The sequence below is a fragment of the Capra hircus genome, chromosome 1 (assembly GCF_001704415.2).
Source record: "Capra hircus breed San Clemente chromosome 1, ASM170441v1, whole genome shotgun sequence".
Taxonomy (NCBI): domain Eukaryota; kingdom Metazoa; phylum Chordata; class Mammalia; order Artiodactyla; family Bovidae; genus Capra; species Capra hircus.
Window position 1 is genome coordinate 8,663,292 of NC_030808.1, and position 20,888 is coordinate 8,684,179.

General features: G+C 40.1%; 1 protein-coding gene across 6 annotated transcripts in view; it reads left to right on the forward strand.

Moving 5' to 3' along the window:
• The window catches only part of APP (amyloid beta precursor protein), a 313,323-nt gene that overhangs the window by 20,990 nt on the left and 271,445 nt on the right, over positions 1-20,888 (forward strand). The window lies entirely within an intron of this gene.

The following is a 20,888-nucleotide window of genomic DNA, read 5'->3' on the forward strand; positions in this document are numbered from 1 at the left end:
AGCACCAGGGTATTTCCAAAGATGTCTCTTAACCCCTCTGAAAATAAAAAAGAGATTGTCACATATCAAAGGAGAGTGGACAGGAGATAATTGGGAGTTCTTTCTGATGGGACCTGTGGCTTCTAGCACCTGCAGAAGCTTCTGGAAATGGTAGTGCTCAGATTTTAGGTAGAGTTAACTGAAATCCCTGGGGACCTGCTCACACGTCTCTCATACTGTGTATTAGAAATGTCTCCTTTTCTTCACATTTTATCAATGCGTTTCTCATGTCATACAGACATCAGTTTCAGGGGAAAAAAACCCCAGTGAACTTTTGGTGGTTTCAGGTGACTCAAATTTTATTAATTAACAAAGTATGAATTGAATGAAGTGGCCTGTTTTTGTTTTGGGGAGGGTTATTTTAGAATGGGGAGTTAATCTGGATTTAGGAGGAATTGAGTTTTTCAAGACAATTCCAGGAGACTGCCGGGGTATTTGATATTTTGATTCTAGAAGGATATACATCCCCTCTTCTCCATTTCTTCCTTCTGACCTGGCAAGTATATGGCCCTATCAGATGTTAGTCTGTGCGATCCTGTTACATCTACATCCTGTAGCTGCAGCCAAGTACTTTGAGGCTGACTTCACGTAGATCAATTTAACAGTTGGTGTGTGAACGCAGATGCTCTCTGCTACTTATTTCTAATAAGTGGATCAAGCCATATAAAAAATATTTTTTCTCTTTAAGAAGTCACATGTTTCTATGAAGCCATAGAGCAATCAACTAAAACTGAAATGCTTAAGACAAATATTACTTTATTGTATTTTAAGGTCTTTGACTGATTACAACACACTCCTCTATTGAATTTCTAGTTGGATGCTCATTCGTTAAAAATAAAGCTGGTATAAATGGTAGTGTTCAAATGTTATACCACCCTGTTTCTGCCGTTTGACCTTTCATAGTAGCTAAATAAATATTTTTTTGCACTAAGAAAAGAATTAACATTTCTGTGCTAGCCAACTGAATTCAGAATCTGAATGCAAAGATGAGACTCCAGGTAGAAACATGAAAACATACTGATGTCAAAGAGAAACTCAAGCTACACTGTGTTAGAGAAGCAGTTTTGGAGGGAGGGATATTTGTAAGTATAATAGGTACTTAGAAAATCATCAGGTAAAAATGGACAGAAAAATTCAGGAAATATGTCAAGATATAGAAATTAACACTACATAGCATATGCAAAGACAGATCAAAAGGACAAAATGGAAGTCACATAAACTTGTCTGTAAATTGGAAATGAATTTAAGATAAAGGTGGTTTTCCGCATCAGAGGGAGAAAAGATGGATTATTCAATAATGTTGATTATCTGTCCATAGAGATTATTTACAGTTTCTGTAACAAAAGGTAAATTTCTATATTCTGCAAAGTGTTCTTACAAATTAGTGACAATGACTGTACACGATTCAGACAGAACTATAGTTTGAAAACATACATGCACATCTATGTTCATAGCAGCACTGTTTTACAATGGCTAATACATGGACTCAACCTACATATCCATCAACAGATGGATAAAGAGGATGTGGTGTATATATGTATACAATGGGATATTGTTGTTTAGTCGCTAAGTCGTGGCTGACTCTTTTTGTGACCCCATGGCTTGTAACTCATGAGGCTCTTCTGTGCATGGGATTTCCCAGGCAAGAATACTAGAATGGGTTGCCATTTCTTTCTCCAGGGGATCTTCCTGACCCAAGGATAGAACCCACATCTCCTGCATTGTAGGTAGATGTTTTTTTGTTTTTTTTTTTTTCCCCACTGAGCCACCAGGGAAGGCCCACAATGAAGTACTACCCAGCTATAAAATAAAGGAAATCCTGTTGTCTGCAGCTACATGGATGGACCTAGAGACTATCATGCTAAGTGAAGTTAAGTCAGAAAGACAATACCATATGATATCACTTAGGTGTAGAATATAAAATAAGACAGAAATGAACTTTTGTGCAAAACAAAAACAGACTCACAGAAACAGAACAGACCTGTGGTTGTTGAGGGGATGGGGAAAGAAAGGATTGGGAGTTTGAATTAGCAGATGCAAACTATTATATATAGGATGGATAAACAGCAAAGTCGTACTCTATAGCACAGGGAAGTATAATCAGTACCCTGTAATAAACCATAATGGAAAAGAATTATAAAAAGTATTACATATGAACCTCACAAGAGAAAAATGAACGAAACACTGGAAGGAACTTCTGTCAATATTATGAAAAAAATTAAAACATATGTGAAAAAGAATAGTGTGATGAACCCTAGGTATCTGTCACCCAGTCTCAGAAATTGCAAATTTACTGCTAACTTTATTATTATCTTGTTTTCTTGTACACATATCCCCTCCTCATCCTCCTGTTCCTCACTGGGTTATTTTGAAATAAGTTCAGTGGTATAATTTTATTTATACATATTTCATTATGAACCTCTGAAAGAATTGAAAAGAAACGGACCGCCCCCTCCAAAAACCATTACTAAGTAATATTATTTAGGGAAAAAAATAGACATAGCCAATAAACCTATAAAGATATGCTCAATCTCATTAGTAGTCAAAGAAATGCAAATTAAAACAGTGAGATAAGTTTTTTTTTTTTTTTTTAACATTCTGATCGACAGAAAACTAAACAGTCTTGCCAGAGTCAGGAACTATGTGACGAAACACATTTTCTCCTGTCAGTGCTACAAGAGCAGCCATGCACTGCTGTATGTGCACACCCCTTGATTTAGCAATTCTGGAATTAGAACGATAGGATATTATATAAGTGGCCACAGATGAGAATGTTGGTGGAACATTATTTTATCACTTACGTACGTTTTTTTCACTGTGTTGCACCAAACTGGAATACTGTGCCATAAATGAAATATAGTATTAAGTGACAAGAGAAATTTTCAGAAAGCAGGCATAATAAATTGCATTAAGGGAAGTTTTATTTATAAAATAAAATTTAAGTGCATAGAACATATCTGAAATATTCAAGTAAATCTAACTAAACTTGCCTGTTGGTGATGAGATAGTGGAATGGAAGAGAAAGTAGTACATGTTTATTTATCATTGTTGCCTTCTGTAATATTTGGAGCTTCTTAACTATAGGCAGACGCTTTAGAGGGGTCCCACCATGATCGCATGTTGGATATATAACCCCTTGGTTCTGTCATCCCTTCTAGGTCATCAGCCGGTTTCTAACAGTTGTCTCCTGAGACCTCCTTCCAGAGACAAGCCATCCTTTTCCATTAAAAAATACCTCTAATTTTAGGAAAACAGATATTTTGATGTGATTCTTATTTCATAAAACCAGGTGATTTCAGTGAATTTTATCTATTTTCATAGCTAAGTGATTCTTATATACTGAAACTTCCTTTTAAAAGTATTAGAAGCATAAATTATTCAGTTAAGTTCAGTTGCTCAGAGGTGGCCGACTCTGCAACCCCATGGACTGCAGCACACCAGGCTTCCTTGTCCATCACCAACTCCTGGAGTTTAATCAAACTCATGTCCATTGAGTCGGTGATGCCATCCAACCATCTCATCCTCTGTTGTCCCCTTCTACTGCCCTCAATCTTTCCCAGCATCAGAGTCTTTTCAAATGAGTCAGCTCTTCATATCAGGTGGCCAAAGTATTGGAGTTTCAGCTTCAACAGCAGTCCTTCCAATGAATACCTGGAACTGATCTCCTTTAGGATGGGACTGTTTGGATCTCCTTGCAGTCCAGGGGACTCTCAAGAGTCTTCTCCAACACCACAGTTCAAAAGCATCAATTCTTTGGTGCTCTCCTTTCTTCACAGTCCAGCTCTCCCATCCATACATGACTACTGGAAAAACCATAGTCTTGACTAGATGGACCATTGTTGGCAAAGTAATGTCTCTGCTTTTTAATGCTGTCTGCTGCTGCTACTGCTAAGTCGCTTCAGTCGTGTCCGACTCTGTGCGACCCCAGAGACGGCAGCCCACCAGGCTCCCCGTCCCTGGGATTCTCCAAGCAAGAACATTGGAGTGGGTTGCCATTTCTTTCTCCAATGCATGAAAGTGAGAAGTGAAAGTGAAGTCGGTCAGTCGTGTCTGACTCTTCGCGACCCCATGGACTGCAGCCCACCAGGCTCCTCTGTCCATGGGATTTTCCAGGCAAGAGTACTGGAGTGGGGTGCCACTGCCTTCTCCGACTGTATATTGTCACCCTGCTTATTTAACTTATATGCAGAGTACATGATGAGAAACACTGGGCTGGAGGAAGCACAAGCTGGAATCAAGATTGCCGGGAGAAATATCAATCACCTCAGATATGCCGATGACACCACCCTTATGGCAGAAAGTGAAGAGAAACTAAAAAGCCTCTTGATGAAAGTGAAAGTAGAGAGTGAAAAAGTTGGCTCAAAGCTCAACATTCAGAAAATGAAGATCATGGCATCTGGTCCCGTCACTTCATGAGAAATAGATGGGGAAACAGTGGAAACTGTGTCAGACTTTATTTTTCTGGGCTCCAAAATCACTGCAAATGGTGATAGCAGCCATGAAATTAAAAGACGCTTGCTCCTTGGAAGGAAAGTTATGACCACCTAGACAGCATATTAAAAAGCAGAGACATTATTTTGCCAACAAAGATCTGTCTAGTCAAGGCTATGGTTTTTCCACTAGTCATGTATGGATGTGAGAGTTGGACTATATAGAAAGCTGAGCACCAAAGAATTGATGCTGTTGAACTGTGGTGTCAGAGAAGACTCTTGAGAGTCCTTTGGACTGCAAAGAAATCCAACCAGTCCATCCTAAAGGAAATCAGTCCTGGATGTTCACTGGAAGGACTGATGTTGAAGCTGAAGCTCAGTACTTCGGCCATCTGATATGAAGAGCTGACTCATTGGAAAAGACCCTGATGCTGGGAGGGATTGAGGGCAGGAGGAGAAGGGGACGACAGAGGATGAGATGGTTGGATGGCATCAACGACTCGATGTACATGGGTTTGGGTGGACTCTGGGAATTGGTGATGGACAGGGAGGCCTGGTGTTCTGTGGTTCATGGGGTCGCAAAGAGTTAGACACAACTGAGCAACTGAACTGAACTGAACTGAGAGACCCTCTTAAAGTAATAACAAATGTTTTAATGATTCTTTGGGTGTGGGGAAGTGTAATAAAATGCACATTGTGTAAGATAGAAAATATTTCAGTATTATGCTGGATTAAGATTATAAATTAAGATTGTATTGGGGATAATGTAAACCAAATATGAAACATGGAGAATATTCTTTGCAATTTGCAAAGATGTTTGTAGTATAAAGACTCACAGATTTTATATTCTTTATAACTACATAAGAAAGGCAAGGCAAAAACTCTGTCAAAATAAAATATGAAGAAAATTAGGTTCAGTGAGGCTGCATAATTTGCTCTAAATAGTGGTAGGTAATTGAGTTGAGGTTGGAACCCAGGTTTTTATTACTTAATATGGAAGTGACCTAAGCAGGGTGCCTGTATGGAACTCCTCTGGTGGTGGTTTAGTCGCTAAATCATGTCCGACTCTTCCGACCCCATAGAGTGCCTCCTGCCAGACTCCTATGTCCATGGGATTCTCCAGGCAAGAATACTGGAGTGGGTTGCCATTTCCTTCTCCAGGAACTCCTGTGGTAAAGCCTAAAAGGGCAATAACCAGTAAGTTTGCATTTTCATTATTTTTGAAGGATCTTCATTACTTACCATTTTCTTTGGTATAAATATTAAATATTTAAGCTTTTTTCTCTCTTAATGTTGAGTTTCTCAGTCATTTTATGGATCAGAACTATTAGAGTTCATTTCCATTCCACATTGGTTATAAAAATTGGAGGTTAGAGCAAGTAGAGTAATAACTGAGTTTTTCTAAAGCTTCTTTGATTCTGAATAAAGATTTTTACATCTCTTGTAAGGTCAGTGATTGAAAAAATTCATCCTCTTTTAATAAAAATCTAGTATTGACTATTTTTACTGTAAGTTTCCTGCTTCTGAAATACAGATAGGATTTATATTCACTAATTTTTGTAAGTGATGCTGAGTGACATTACCTTAATTCGAAAGGGGAAACATCTAATAGGATTGAAATGGTTTTGGAGAATAATAGGTATGAAGCTTGATGAAACTAGCATGTAATATTCCCATCTTAGAAAAGTGTTAGTTTCTGCAGTTAACCAGCAGTGATATTGCTGGCAAAGATCATCAAGAAGAGATCTCAGGCCAAGAATGTCTGATGGTGCAACATGAGTTTTCCGAGTTTCTCAATGTTCTCAGCTTGGTTGCCAAGGGTTTTCATCTGTCTTGGATGGGCCACCAGCTTTAACACCCAATGTGTATTTACCAAGCCACTTATACCAAGAAACCTGTTAGAATGAAACTCCAACATATCATCTTTTAACTTTTTATTTTATATTGGAATATAGTGCTTCCCAGGGGGCACAATGGTAAAGAATCCACCTGTCAGTACAAGAGATTGAGGACACTCTGGTTGGAGTAGGAACTGTTAACCCACTCCAGTATTCTTGTCTGGAAGATCCCATGGACAGAGGAGCCTGGTGGGCTACAGTCCACGGGGTTGCAGAGTCAGACATGACTGAGCAATTGAGCACCAGACACCGTTGTAGCCAATGAACAACGTTGTGATAGTTTTAGATGAACAGCAAAGGGTCTCAGCCATATATATACATGTATTCCTTCTGTTCCAAACTCTCCTCCCATCCAGGCTGCCACATAACATTGAACAGAAGTCCATGTGCTATACAGGAGGAACTTGTTGGTTATTCATTTTAAGTATAGCAGTGTGCGCATGTTGATCCCAGACTCCCTAATATCCCCCTATTCTCCCCACTCTTCTCCCGGCAACTGTAAGTTCTTTCTCTGAGTCTGAGTCTGTTTCTGCACAGTCATCCTAGTGTTGTAGAAGCTCCTTTTGTGATACCCCATCCTTGGGAACTAACATCTGGATTCTGGGTACCACTTCTTTTCCTTCATTTTGCAGCCTTGTTCTTAGATTACATAGTATGACTCGGCAACTCACATGTGCTCCTCCAACCATGTAGAGGGGATCTAACTGGGCAGACACAAGCGGTTGTCTTTGAGGTGTTGCAGGTCAAGGGCCTTACACAAGTCTTTCTAAATTCTTGAATGTTTTTTATTTGTGAATTTCTCTGATGTCATAACCATTTCTTTTGAAAACTTACCTTACACCTCTCTGTTTCTTTATCTGTAAAGTGGGAATAATTAGAAAAGTACATAACTTCTAGAGCTGTTGTGAGGATTAAAAAAAATAGTACAGCCTGTAAAACGTAGTATATCCTCAGTATTACTCCTGTGCCAGCCAGCCTTGATGATTGGCTTATAACACCTTCTATTTCCCAGACATTTTCACTGGCTCTGCCAGGCTACACAGACATGTCTATGTGACAAGCATGTAATAGGCTTCTTAACCTTCTGCCTTCAGCATCAGCTCTTAACCTCCACAGTGAAAGTGAAAGTGAAGTCACTCAGCCGTGTCTGACTCTTTGTGACCCCACGGACTGTAGCCTACCAGGCTTTTCCATCCACGGGATTTTCCAGGCAAGAATACTTGAGTGGGTTGCCATTTCCTTCTCCAGGGGATCTTCCCGACCCAGGTCTCCTGCATTGTAGGCAGATGCGTTTACCGTCTGAGCCACCAGGGAAGTCTTAATCATCCATCTGTCTTACAGTTCTGTTTTTCAATAGAAAATTAAAATCAATTTATCTTTCCTTTGGTTTTGTTGCTTTCTTTCCTCATATAAGGGGCTTCCCTGGCGGCTCAGACAGTAAAGCATCCGCCTGCAATGCAGGAGAGCCTGGTTTGAAAGAAAGGAACTTGAGAACCTTTAGCACAGCCACACCCCCTGTGCATACATGCTCAGTGGTGTCCGATCCTTTGCGACCGCATGGACTGTAGCCCTCCAGGCTCCTCCGTCCATAGGATTTTCCAGCAGGAGTACTGCAGTAGGTTGCCATTTCCCAACCCAGGGATCAGACCTTGCATCTCCTGCATTGGTAGGTGGATTCTTTACCACTGTGCCACTTGGGAAGCCCACCACACCCCATAATGTTTGCAGTATTTGTTGCCATTCTTTCAAGAGGTAATTTGAGTTTAAACTAAGGGAAAGCCTGTGAACTGACACGAGCATGAAAACCTGGTAAAAAAAGGTGGTATAAGTTGCTGCTTTTTTAAACCCAGAACTTTTAAAGGTGTTCATTCACTTGTCATCTGCCTCATGGTCTTCCTGTATTGATTAACATAAACTATTCTCATTTTGATACAGATTCAGTAGGCTTCGAACTTGTTGAAATCGGAATGTCATCTTGGATTGTTGAAACCTTGAATTATTAACAACTGTTTTATCAAAAGCTTGATTTAAAGGTCGAAGCTGTGCTGCTGTGCTCAGCTGCTAAGATGTATGGGATTCTTTGCGACTGCGTGGTCTGTAGCCCACCAGGCTCCTCTGTCCATGGGATTTCGCAGGCAAGAATACTGGAGCGGATTGCCATTTCCTTCTCCAGGGGTTCTTCCTGACCTAGGGATTGAATTTGTATCTCGTCCATCTCCTGCATTGGCAGGCATATTCTTTAATCACTGAGCTGTCTGGGAAGCCAGAGGTAGAAATTGTATATGTGCTGTGTTCTGTGCTTCGTCACTCAGTCGTGTCCAACTTTTTGTGACCCGGTGGACTATAACCTACAGGCTCCTCTGTCCATGGGGATTCTCCAGGCAGGAATACTAGAGAGGGTTGCCATGCCCTCCAGGGGATCTTCCCAACCCAGAGGTTGAACCCAGGTCTCCCGCATTGTAGGCGGATTCTTTACCCTCTGAGCCACCAGCGAAGCCCAGAGTTAGGAATTAGTGGGAATTAAATCACTGGTAAACCCTTAGGTAGAATTCTGGCCAACAATTCTTTAGCATTCTGTTCTTCCTCCCCCACCCCTGACACTGGGCTTTGTGTGAAGAAATTTAGAAAAGGAAATTGATTTAAATACCCCAGCTGTCGCTGTCCATTGTTGACTCTGTACCATCTCTGGTCCCCAGCGCCTGTGATCCACGCCGTGCTGTGCCAAGAGGAAATCGGGCTGGTTAGTTATTTCTGATGCTCGGTTGACTCACCCTGCCAAGGAGGGAAGCTCTGAGGTGGGTCAGCTGCGGTCACTGCAGCAAGGGCTTGTTGACCACAGGGAGCATTCCACAGCTGCTGATGTAATTGAAGGTGTTTGGTGGCCAGCCCTCTCTCAGCTTCTAAGGGACCAATCAGAAGACTTGGCACTCTGTTTATCAGCTGTTTAAGTGAGTTCTGTGAAGGCGGGATTAAGTCCCTGTTTAGGTTTGTATCTGAGAATTCTGTTTTCAGAAATTGCTATCTTCTTGTAAATTGCAATATTATAGAAAGGTTTTGTGGCAGCCTGGATGGGAGAGTTTAGAGGAGAATGGATACATGTATATGTATGACTGAGTCCCTTTGCTCTCCACTTGAAACTATCGCAACACTCTTAAATCGGCTGTATTCCAATATAAAGTAAAAAATGTAAAAAATATGTAATGACCAAAGTAGGAATGGCATTTACCCATTCCTTGGTACCTGTTTGATTTGTTAGTCTGTGAAATGAAAGTCTCTAACCAAGGTGATAATTCTTTTTGTAAAACACCCTTGCTCTGCCTGAAAATTCTGGTTAATGCTTCTCATAAATTATATACTGAGTTTTTAAGAAATTGCAGCTGCTTGTAAAGTCTGATAATTTGCAGGAAATATCCCATAGGTCTCAAAGTGTAGTCTAGGGGTGGGTACAGCCACCTGTCTAACAATCCCTCTAGTTCAGGAGTCCCCAGCCTCTGGGATCCAATGCCTGATGATCTGAGAAGGAGCTGATGTAATAATAATAGAAATAAAGCACACAATGACTGTAGTGTGCTTGAATCATCCCAAAACCACCCCCGCATCTGGTCCAAGGAAAAACTGTCTTCCAGGAAACCTGTCCCTGGTGACAAAAAGGCTAGGGACCGCTGCAGTTGATTTGGACCCAAGCTAAAGTTTGAGAACCAACAACAGTGTAGTTTTACATAGAGCTCCAGTCTGTTGACGATTGAGCTTCTAGAAGAAACGATGCTTTATATCCTTGGCAAGGTAAAGGATGATTTTTTTACATAATCATTTGATAATGAGATACTTTTGAAATTAAAGTATATCCTCATGATAAAACACATTCTTTTCAAGGTTGGGTCCAGGCATTGCATCTTTGGCTCTTCTGTCCTTTTATTTCCAATTATTTGGTTTTGGGCATTGACACATCTTTTTCTTCTCATCTCTTACTTATATCATGGTGTTTCTTTTAGCCCCTGTAATTCAAGATACATCTTTTCTACGATATAAAAATATACACACTGCATCTAAAATCATGATTCAGAGTAATCCAGTATTTCCCAGTATTAAAGAATCCACCTGCTAGTGCAGGAGACACAAGAGATGCAGGTTCAATCCCTGGGTCAGGAAGATACCCTGGAGTAAGAAATGGCAACCCACTCCAGTATTCTTGCCTGGAAAATTCCATGGACAGAGGAGCCTGGCAGGCTGCAGTCTATGGGGTCACAGAAAGTCAGACACAACTGAGCGACTGTGTGTGTACATAACGACGTCACAGTCTTTTCCTCCAGTCTACATAAAATTGTAAAGACCTTACTGCTTGCCAAGAAGTCAGCACTAATGCTAAAGAAAGCCTTCCTTTTCCTTCCCATGAACCAAATAAGCAAAGCAAACAAACCTGAGTTTGCTTTTTGACTCTCTGAATTCTGTTTTGTGTTTGTGATTGATAACTATTGAGTAATCAATACTGTATAGCTCAATCCACTGGAAACTATCTGCTGACAGATTGCTTGTGAAATTGAGAAGATATTTTATAAATTCTTTTAATCCTTTGCTTTCATGCTATGTTTTGATCCTAGCATATGTATAATATTTATGTGTACTTTATATATAATTTGTTGTTTTCCAAAAGTATTTAAACATTTTCCTGTGGAAAATTTAAATTTCAATTTCACCTGGCTTCAGCAGTTGGCTATATTTCAGTGATCTGCTCAGCACACCCCTCCAACGCACACACATTTTTGTTTTCTGTGGTGTTTTAAAGCAAGTCCCAAGCATCGTGGTCTTCCCTGGTGGCACAGTGGTAAAGAATTCCCCTGCCAAGGCAGGAGATGTGGGTTCAATCCCTTGGTTGGGAAGATCCCCTGCAGAAGGAAATGGCAACTCACTCCAGTCCATGGGGTCGCAAAGAGTCAGAAACTGAGCTAGGAAGCAACAACAACATCGTATCATTTTATTTGTAAATACTTCTGCCCATAGGTTCCTAAAAGTATTTGATATAATTCAAACAGTAGAGACAAGGTAAAAGCCACCAGATAATACTATGTTTTAATATTAATTTATACCATCATTGTAAAATACATTAAAGTCCTTGTAAGTTCAGAGCTCTCTCACTTCAGGAGAAGACAAGTTCCCTAGGGAGCCCCTTTGTTTATGGAACAAATAGGTATTTTTGTTTCATCAGTAAAGTCCTAGTGACAGCCATTACTCATATGCACTAAACAAACAGAAATAGCATCCCTCTTCTGTGTTTTTAACTTATCCCCGGGATGGGTGACTAGAATATTTTTACGTTATTGCCAAGTATTTTTTTTAACTTTGACTTATATTATTTGAATTTTAGAAATATATACTCTTTGCTTTTTTATTCTATCTAGAGTTTTCAAATGAGCTATTGTAGCTGCTCTAATTTGTCTGGTTTTGATGTCTTCATTTCTGCTGTCAGCCTCTGTAGGGTTCTGTCATTCCCAGCAGGGAGGGGGGTCCTGCTGGGAGAGTTTTCTTGTCATGATGAGGAACCTCTCTCACCCCAACCCATCCCATTAATTTGTTCTGTGGCAGTGAAAATTATTGGAGTGTGATTTTTCTATTAAAAAAAAACATATAATTGACTTATTTCAGGTGAACAACATAATGATTAAATATATGTGCAAACTGGGAAGTGATCATCACAATAAATTTAGGTAGCATCTATCATCATACATAGTTACAGAATCCTACTTCTGATTATATTTTTAATCCATGTGGGCTTCCCTGGTGGCTAAAGGTAGAGAATCTGCCAGCAGTGCAGAAGACTCGGGTTCAATCCCTGGGTTGGGAAGCGCCCTTGGAGTGGGGAATGACTACCCCCTCCAGTATTCTTGCCTGGAGAATCCCAGTGGACAGAGAAGCCTGGTGGGACACAGGACTCACAGAGTTGGACACGACAGAGCGACTAATGCCCCACACTTAGTCCATGTGCAGGGCATGGCTTTTCACTTGGACTTTAAAGAAAAGGCAACATAACCAATTCTTTCAAACAAAAATATAGATTGGGTAGGACCTCAATTTATAAAAGAGGTTTAAAAATTTTTTGCTTTCATTGAAAACTTAAAAACTTTTTTTTTTAATTTGGCCTCCTTTCAAATACTGAAAAACCTCTAAGGAACTCTAGGGTTCCTGAGAGCACAGTTTGAAAACCAGTTGTCTAAGGGGGCCGGTGTGTGGCTTCTCTGTGAAAGGGGCTTGCTAATCTTTTACAGATCTAGGAGCAGAAGACAGGTTTGGCTTGGAGTCAGGGCCAAGACACGATCCGAGCTTAGAAACCTGCTTTGTTTTTTGGGAAAACAACCAGCCTGTGTTCTGGATACAGTGTCTGCTTTGTAAGTTACCTAAAGCTTAAACACAGGGAAGTGATCAGCACAGATTTCTACAATAATGTTGCTGAAAAAAAATAGATTATGCAGACAAAGGGTCAATAAGCTATTCTTTAAAACTCCACAGTTTGAAAATCATTTATAAATCGAATTGCTGTAGATGCCAAAGATGAAACGAAGGTCTAGTTCTGTCTTAAATTCAAATTTTAGTTTTTCTAAGGGAATAAAACAGTGCAGTAACTTACTAAGAGCCTAAATAAGCTTGTACCCATTTTAAAAATAACCTCATCAAATTATTTATTATTTTAAAGATTTATCATGACTGGTAATTACATATGTATGTAGCAGGGTGTGTGTGTGTGTGTGTGTGTGTGTGTGTGTGTGTGTGTGTATGTGTGTCTGTGTGATGTGGTAGGGAGGGATTGTGTAAAGTGAGACGGTGTGGAATGTGGTATATATGTGGGTGTGGTATGTCGAGGGTTGTGTGGGGTGTGTGTGCGTGCAGGGCTGTGTGGCAGTGTGTGATGGGGTAGGGAGGTTGTGTTTGAGGTGTGGGTGTGGTATGTGGAGGATGTGAGGGGGGTTTCTATATCTGTGAACACACGTTTGTGTGTATGTGTGTAGTGTTATTAAGAGGCAGTGGGGTGCGGTATGGGAGGATGGCGGATGTGCATGTGACGGAACTATTTCTAACAGACAGTTCCATGTATGCAAAACACCCCCAGTGTGGTGAAGCTGGGGAGACGGAGGTCTGAGGTAAGGAAGTGAAAGAAAGGGAAAGCGAAGGAGCTCAGTTGTGTCCGACTCTCTGCGACCCCGCGGACTGTAGCCCACCAGGCTCCTCTGTCCATGCGAGTTCCCAGGTAAAAATACTGGAATGGGTTGCCATTTCCTTCTCCAGGGGATCTTCCCGACCCAGGGACTGAACCCAGATCTCCCACATTGCAGGCAGATGCTTTAACCTAGAGGGAAAGGCAAATACAGCTCTTAGACTTCCAGTAGCTTCCATGTGAGGCTTTCATTTACCCTCTGTTAGGGACTCCCCATGCAGCAAATGAAAATATTTACTTAAGGATGAGTTTGAGATAATAGCCCAAGTGTGTTCACTTCTCTGACTAGTTTGCATTTTTCCTGATATATGAATGTGTGTACTGTGCTCAGTTGTGTCCGACTTTATGACCCCATTGACTGTAGCCCCCCAGGCTCTTCTGTCCATCGGATTCTCCAGGCAAGAATACTGGAGTGGGCTGCCATGCCCTCCTCCAGGGGATCGTCCCAACCCACCCATCAAGACCGCGTCTCTTGCTTCTCCTGCATTGCAGGCAGATTCTTTACTGACGATCCGCCAGGGAAGCCGTGATACATAAATAGGGAAATTTAAAAAAGGAGAATTTATGATAGTTAAAATGAAGTAGGTCTATGTGAAATAATTGGATTGAATTTGCAGTAAATTAGCCAAAGAGCTCTTCTGAATTTTTCTTTTTTTTTCATGGTTCTATGATTACTAGTTAGGAAGTTGTATACGGTTAAATGATTTATATTGATACATACTTGAATGTCCTAAGTTGTGAAAATTATGTATGTAGCATGCTATTTTCAGTCTCTGGAAGCTCTCTGATAGATGGGGAAGGTGTTGAATTCCTGGATGAGAAACTCTGAGGCTACTCTAGAGGTAATCATCCATATTTGCCAGCTTTACCTTCTTGATAAGTTAAGAATTTAAGAAGGTAATTCTAATCCTGGCTTTATCTTCGTCTTACTATCTGATTATGCACAGAGCATAATTATAATAAGGGATAATATCACTTGCTCCCTCTTTACTAGCAATAGTGTGAGTGCAAAACTCTATGGGCACTCGTATATACATACAGGTGATGAAAGGTTAAAGTGGTGGACCATTTTGAAGGAGAATCTCAGTTGTGTCTGACTCTGCAACCCTATGGACTGTAGACCCCTAGGCTCCTCTGTCCTTGGGGTTTCCCAGGCAAGAATATTGGAGTGGGTGGCCATTTTCTCCTCCAGGGGATCTTCCTGACCCAGGGATCGAAACAGCATCTCCTGCACTGACCAGCAGATTCTTTACCACTGAGCCATCTGAGAAGTCCCTATTGAATGTGGAATGGTAAAAATTTTATTTTTAATCTTCCTGACCCCTTAGATATTTGGAGACATTTAAGTTATAAGAAATAGCAAATATTTTTACTCCAGGAAAATGATCAGCAGTGTTTTGGGGGAGAAATATTTGTATACCTTGTGTTAAAAACACAATACTCTTATTCTGAATTTTATTTATTCACAATAGATTTTTACAAAGTAATCATGGAAAATTATTATCAGTGTTCTTGGGTCAGGGGACAGGAACTGAAAGGAAGAAATGAGGGACTCTGTATTTTCCGCTAGAATCACACTTAGAAAATTGCTATGTAAAGCTTTTATATTTCCTGTTAACTGCTAAGGGTTGATAATTTCAAGAATTGGTGAATATTTTTTTTAAATTCTGCTTTTAGAAAATGACCTTCTTGTCCATTTAAAATGTGTTGCTTGATTACCTATTAATTAAATATGTGCTCTTTTAATTGGCTTGCAGCTATCTTTTCACAGATATTAATAATAGTGATGGTTTCATATTTGTTATTCTCAGTAATTATCTTTAAGAGTGTATGTTAGAATGATGCTTTTAAGAATACATAAAATATGCACTGAATACTGAAGCAAATATATAAATAATTGTAGACAGGCAAACATTGCTTTTCCTCTAAATGCTGTGCTACCTTAGCACCTTTGGAAAATTCTGGCAAAGGGATTCCAGCATCATTGAGGTCAGTGTAAAATATTGAATGTTATTTTATTAGATGTCTGAAATCAAAGTGGTTAACCAAGTGAAAGTTCTAGATCAGAGCCAGGAAGAGAGATTTATTATCTAGTCATCCAAAACAGATCTCTATTTTGATGGAGGAAAGCTTTCTTACTCTTGATTTGATATTGAAAGGGTTTGATATTGAAAGGGGAGGGTTTTCCTTTATTCTAATTTTTAAAAATTATTTATTTATTTATTTCAGAGTCAGATTTTATTTTTTTGGGCTCCAAAATCACTGCAGATTGTGACTGTAGCCATGAAATTAAAAGACACTTACTCCTTGGAAGAAAAGTTATGACCAACCTAGACAGCATATTCAAAAGCAGAGACATTACTTTGCTGATTAAGGTCCGTCTAGTCAAGGCTATGGTTTTTCCAGTGGTCATGTATAGATGTGAGGGTTGGACTGTGAAGAAGGCTGAGCGCTGACGAATTAATGCGTTTGAACTGTGGTGTTGGAAAAGACTCTTGAGAGTCCCTTGGACTGCAAGGAGATCCAACCAGTCCATTCTGAAGGAGATCAACCCTGGAATTTCTTTGGAAGGAATGATGCTAAAGCTGAAACTCCAGTACTTTGGCCACCTCATGCGAAGAATTGACTCATTGGAAAAGACTCTGATGCTGGGAGAGATTGGAGGCAGGAGGAGAAGGGGACGACCGAGGATGAGATGGCTGGATGGCATCACGGACTTGATGGACGCGAGTCTGAGTGAACTCCGGGAGTTGGTGATGGACAGGGAGGCCTGGCGTGCTGCGATTCATGGGGTCGCAAAGAGTCGGACACGACTGAGCGACTGAGCGACTGAATTGAACTGAACTGATGCTGGGTCTTCGAGGTTATGCGGGCTTTATCTTGAGTTGTGGTGAGCTGGGACTACTCTAGTTGGCAGTGGTTCCTCTTGTTGAGCATGGCCTCTGAGGTGCACGGGATTCAGTAGTTGCGACTTCTGGGCTCTGGAGCGTAGGCTCAATTATCAGGCTAAGTTGCTCTGTGGCATGTGGAATCTTCCTGGACGAGGGATCGAACCTGTGTCTCGTGCATTGGCAGGCGAATTCTTCACCACTGAGCCACCAGGGAAGCCTCATTCTCATTGTTAATCAGTTAACAGCCAAAAAGATGCAGGAACAAGATTGTGCACCTAATCCATAGCCTAGTGATTCATCTCCGTATGCATTGTAATGAACAGTTAAGACATTCAAACATAGTCTGGATCTAGCATCACACAAATATAGGCTAGTCCTAAAATCAAGATGTTGACCAATGTGTTAATAAAAATTGTATATATGATGTTAATAGGTTCCTTCTGATTACTCAGGAATTATCAGGTTTTTAGTCTTTGACATTGTTTCAGCAGCAATGTATATATAGTGAACTTCTAGTATAGGATATATGAGCTAGAAGACTACTTACCATTCAGTGAAAGTGAAGTTGCTCAGTCGGGTCCGACTCTCTGCGACCCATGGACTGTAGACACCAGGCTTCTCTGTCCATGGGATTTTCCAGGCAAGAATACTGTAGTGGGCTGCCATTTCCTTCTCCAGGAGATCTTCCCAACCCAGGGATGGAACTTGGGTCTTCATCTGAGCCACCAGGGAATTTTGTAGCTTTCTCATATCAGATCAAGTCAGTTCTTCATTCATTTTGACCTTGGGGATTTTTGCACTTAGAATTTAACACAGGCATCAAGGAGAATTCCGTTGTGAGTCAGCACAGAGTATTTTCCTTAGATACGGCTTTAAAACTCTTTAATACTATGTAACTTACTTAAAAAGAAACCAGTTGAAGTAACCAAATATGTGTATGTTCTTTGGGCAAGGTGGCGCTATGTCAGCAGATTCAGGACTTAGAGATAAAATATACACTAGTAAAGTGACTAGTGAAGTTGCTCAGTCGTGTCCGACTCTTTGCGACCCCACGGACTGTAGCCTACCAGGCTCCTCTGTCCATGGGATTTTCCAGGCAATAGTACCGGAGTGGATTGCCATTTCCTTCTCTAGGGGATCTTCCCGACCCAGGAATCGAACCTGGGTCTCCCACATTGTAGACAGACGCTTTACCGTCTGAACCACCGTGGATGCTAAACAAATAGCCAGGTAATAAGGCAGATAATCATGTACTGCATAGTGGAAATGCAAAGTCCTCGGGTAATTCAGAAGTAGGAGAGGTTTTTTCCTAATGTAGGGGAGAACTAAAATTAATTTCTTAAATAAGAGTGACTTTTACATCTTGGACTGTAAAAGTCTTAATTCATTCCACATGGGTCCCTGTTCCCTTTGTAGATTTTGGTTTGAAAGAGCTTTAGTTTGCCGAATGAGCTAATCAGTACAAGGTACAGATTTAATTATAAGGCTGAGTTCAAATCAGAATTCAGGCACATGACTTACATATTATCAGTTTAATTTCCCCTTAAAGTGAATTATGTCTGAAAGTGAAAGTTACTCATTCAGTTGTGTCCGACTTTTTGTGACCCCATGGACTGTAGCCCACCATGGCTCCTCTGTCCATGGAATTCTCCAGGCAAGAATCCTGGAGTGGGTTGCCATTGCCTCCTCCAGGGGATCTTCCCAACCCAGGGATCGAACCCAGGTCTCCCACATTGCAGGCAGACTCTTTACGGCCTGAGCCACCGGGGAAGCCACACCTTAGGTCTGGTGAACCTTAAATGCCATTTAAGAGTATGTACACCTTCTTACCCCTGTAGGGCTGTTTTGTCTTGAGTTGGTTTGTTTTTAATTGTCCCTATTTGCAAGATTAATCCTTTATTTAGGGGCAGAGCTAGATCTATCAGTTGTCATCTAAAGATCAGATTGGCAGCTTGGATGTTTTTTTTTTTTTTGGTAGCTGTTTAATCTCATAAGGAGTCTGTTGTAGTATTCCATGTTTTAGAAAGTAAGATCCGAGTGGAAAAATAAACTATGACCATCTCTTGTAAAGTAGATACCCATCTGTATAAATTTAAAAATGATAAACTTCATGGTTTATCATTCTGAAGGTTTGAGATTGCAGACTTTCAACCATATTGTGTTATATATAACATTTATATTATACAGTTATCACTTATGAGAACAGTTAGTTGAATTTCTGAGGTGAATTAGGTATTATTTCAAGTCAGTTGTCGATAAACTAAGATCTGTAATTCAGAGGAGTTTGTTACGACTGGGTATTTTACTGAGTAGCTCATTTTGGCTCTCAATTGTTGTCCATAAATGCTGAAATTTTATGTTATTCATTAGACATTTTCTCACTATTTAAACATGCCTCCATTACAGTTGATGCTTCTGTAAGAGTTTAATAATCTTTATTTTGACTTAGAGAAAGGAGCCAACAAATATTTTGATCAACTGGCTGAATATGTTTTTCTAGACTCAATTGTTTTTAAAAAAAAGTTCATGGAACTACCGTAAACTGTAAAATTTAGGTTACTTTTGCTAGACAGCCATGAGCATTTTATTTTATGGGCATTTTCACTACTCTATTGATAACATAAATTTATATTGCTGAAAAATGGGTATACTGAAAGGAAAATAACAAAATTTATTCTTCGTAGTGAATTTCCATCAAAAGTTAGTGTTGACTGTTTAGGTTAAAAAAAAAACAATACCTGCTTTGTTCTTTTCTGTAGTGGTGAGGGAGGTAGGAAGGAGACTTAACTGATAAAAAATACAAATTGCTAAATAGAAGTAAAGTCTTTGTTGGGGTGTTAGATTCTTTACCATTTCAGCCACCAGGGAAGTCCTGTAGACTCACATACTTATGCTATCCAGAGCTGACACATTTAGAAATAAGAATTTGCCTTTGTTCATCATCATAATCACGGCTTCCTTATTGGCTCATTGGATAAAGAATTCACCTGCCAATTTAGAAAAACTAGAAGATGTAGGTTCAATCCCTGGGGATCAGGAAGAGCCCCTGGAGAAGGGAGTGGCAGGCCACTCCAGTATTCTTGCCTGGAAAATCCCATGAACGCAGGAGCCTGGTGGGCTACAGTCCATAGGGTCACAGAGGGTGGGATATGACTGAGCAGCTATACACATAATCACAATCAAACAGTTGAATCATTTCTAAGTATTTTTAATGTTGCAGAATGTCTTACAGAAATTCTGAATACCCAAAACAACTTTTCTGGAGGATTTTATGAGTTTTATAAATATGAGCTACTTGCTACTTGGAGCCTATGCCTAAAATTCAAAGACAATTGTTAGTTGGTGTGCTCTTCAGCCGGAAGCTGCTATTAGCATGGACCAGCATATTTCCTTATGAAGATAGTCCTTGTTCTTTTCTATACAGAATTGCTTCTCCCTTGAAAAGCTATGCATTGCTATCCAGAGAAACAGTGAGAAACTCGGCAATCTTCAAACAGAAATTTAAGACAAGAAAAGTTTGTAGGTGGTATAAAACTCTGGACTAAATGTAATCTGTGACAACCTATAAGGGCCTAATTGTACCATTTATGTTTAAAAAATGACGATACAAATGCTGGTATCTTCAACATTAATTACATAATGCTCTTTGTCTAGTTTTGTGAATACAGCCTTTGAATGAATTATATGGATTCAAAATGCAAAAGTAGGAAGTCAAGAAACACCTGGAGTAACAGGCAAATTTGTCCTTGGAGTACAGAATGAAGCAGGGCAAAAGCTAATAGAGTTCTGCCAAGAGAACTCACTGATCATAGCAAACACCCTCTTCCAACAACACAAGAGAAGACTCTACACATGGACATCAGCAGATGATTGACACCAAAATCAGATTGATTATATTCTTTGCAGCCAAAGATGGAGAAGCTCTGTACAGTCAGCAAAAACAAGACTGTGGCTCAGATCATGAACTCCTTACTGCCAAATTCAGACTGAAATTGAAGTAAGTGGAGAAAACCACTAGATCATTCAGGTATGACCTAAGTCAAATCCCTTATGATAATACAGTGGAAATGAGAAATAGATTTAAGGGACTAGATCTGATAGACAGAGTGCCTGATGAACTATGGATGGAGGTTTGTGAAATTGTACAGGAGACAGGAATCAAAACCATCCCCAAGAAACAGAAATGCAAAAAAGGAAAATGGCTGTCTGAGGAGGCCTTACAAATAGCTGTGAAAGGAAGAGAAGCAAAAAGCAAAGGACAAAAGGAAAAATATACCCATCTGAATGCAGAGTTCCAAAGAATAACAAGGAGAGATAAGAAAGCCTTCCTTAGCGATCAATGCAAAGAAATAGAGCAAAAAAATAGAATGGGAAAGGCTAGAGATCTCTTCAAGAAAATTAGAGATACCAAGGGAACATTTCATGC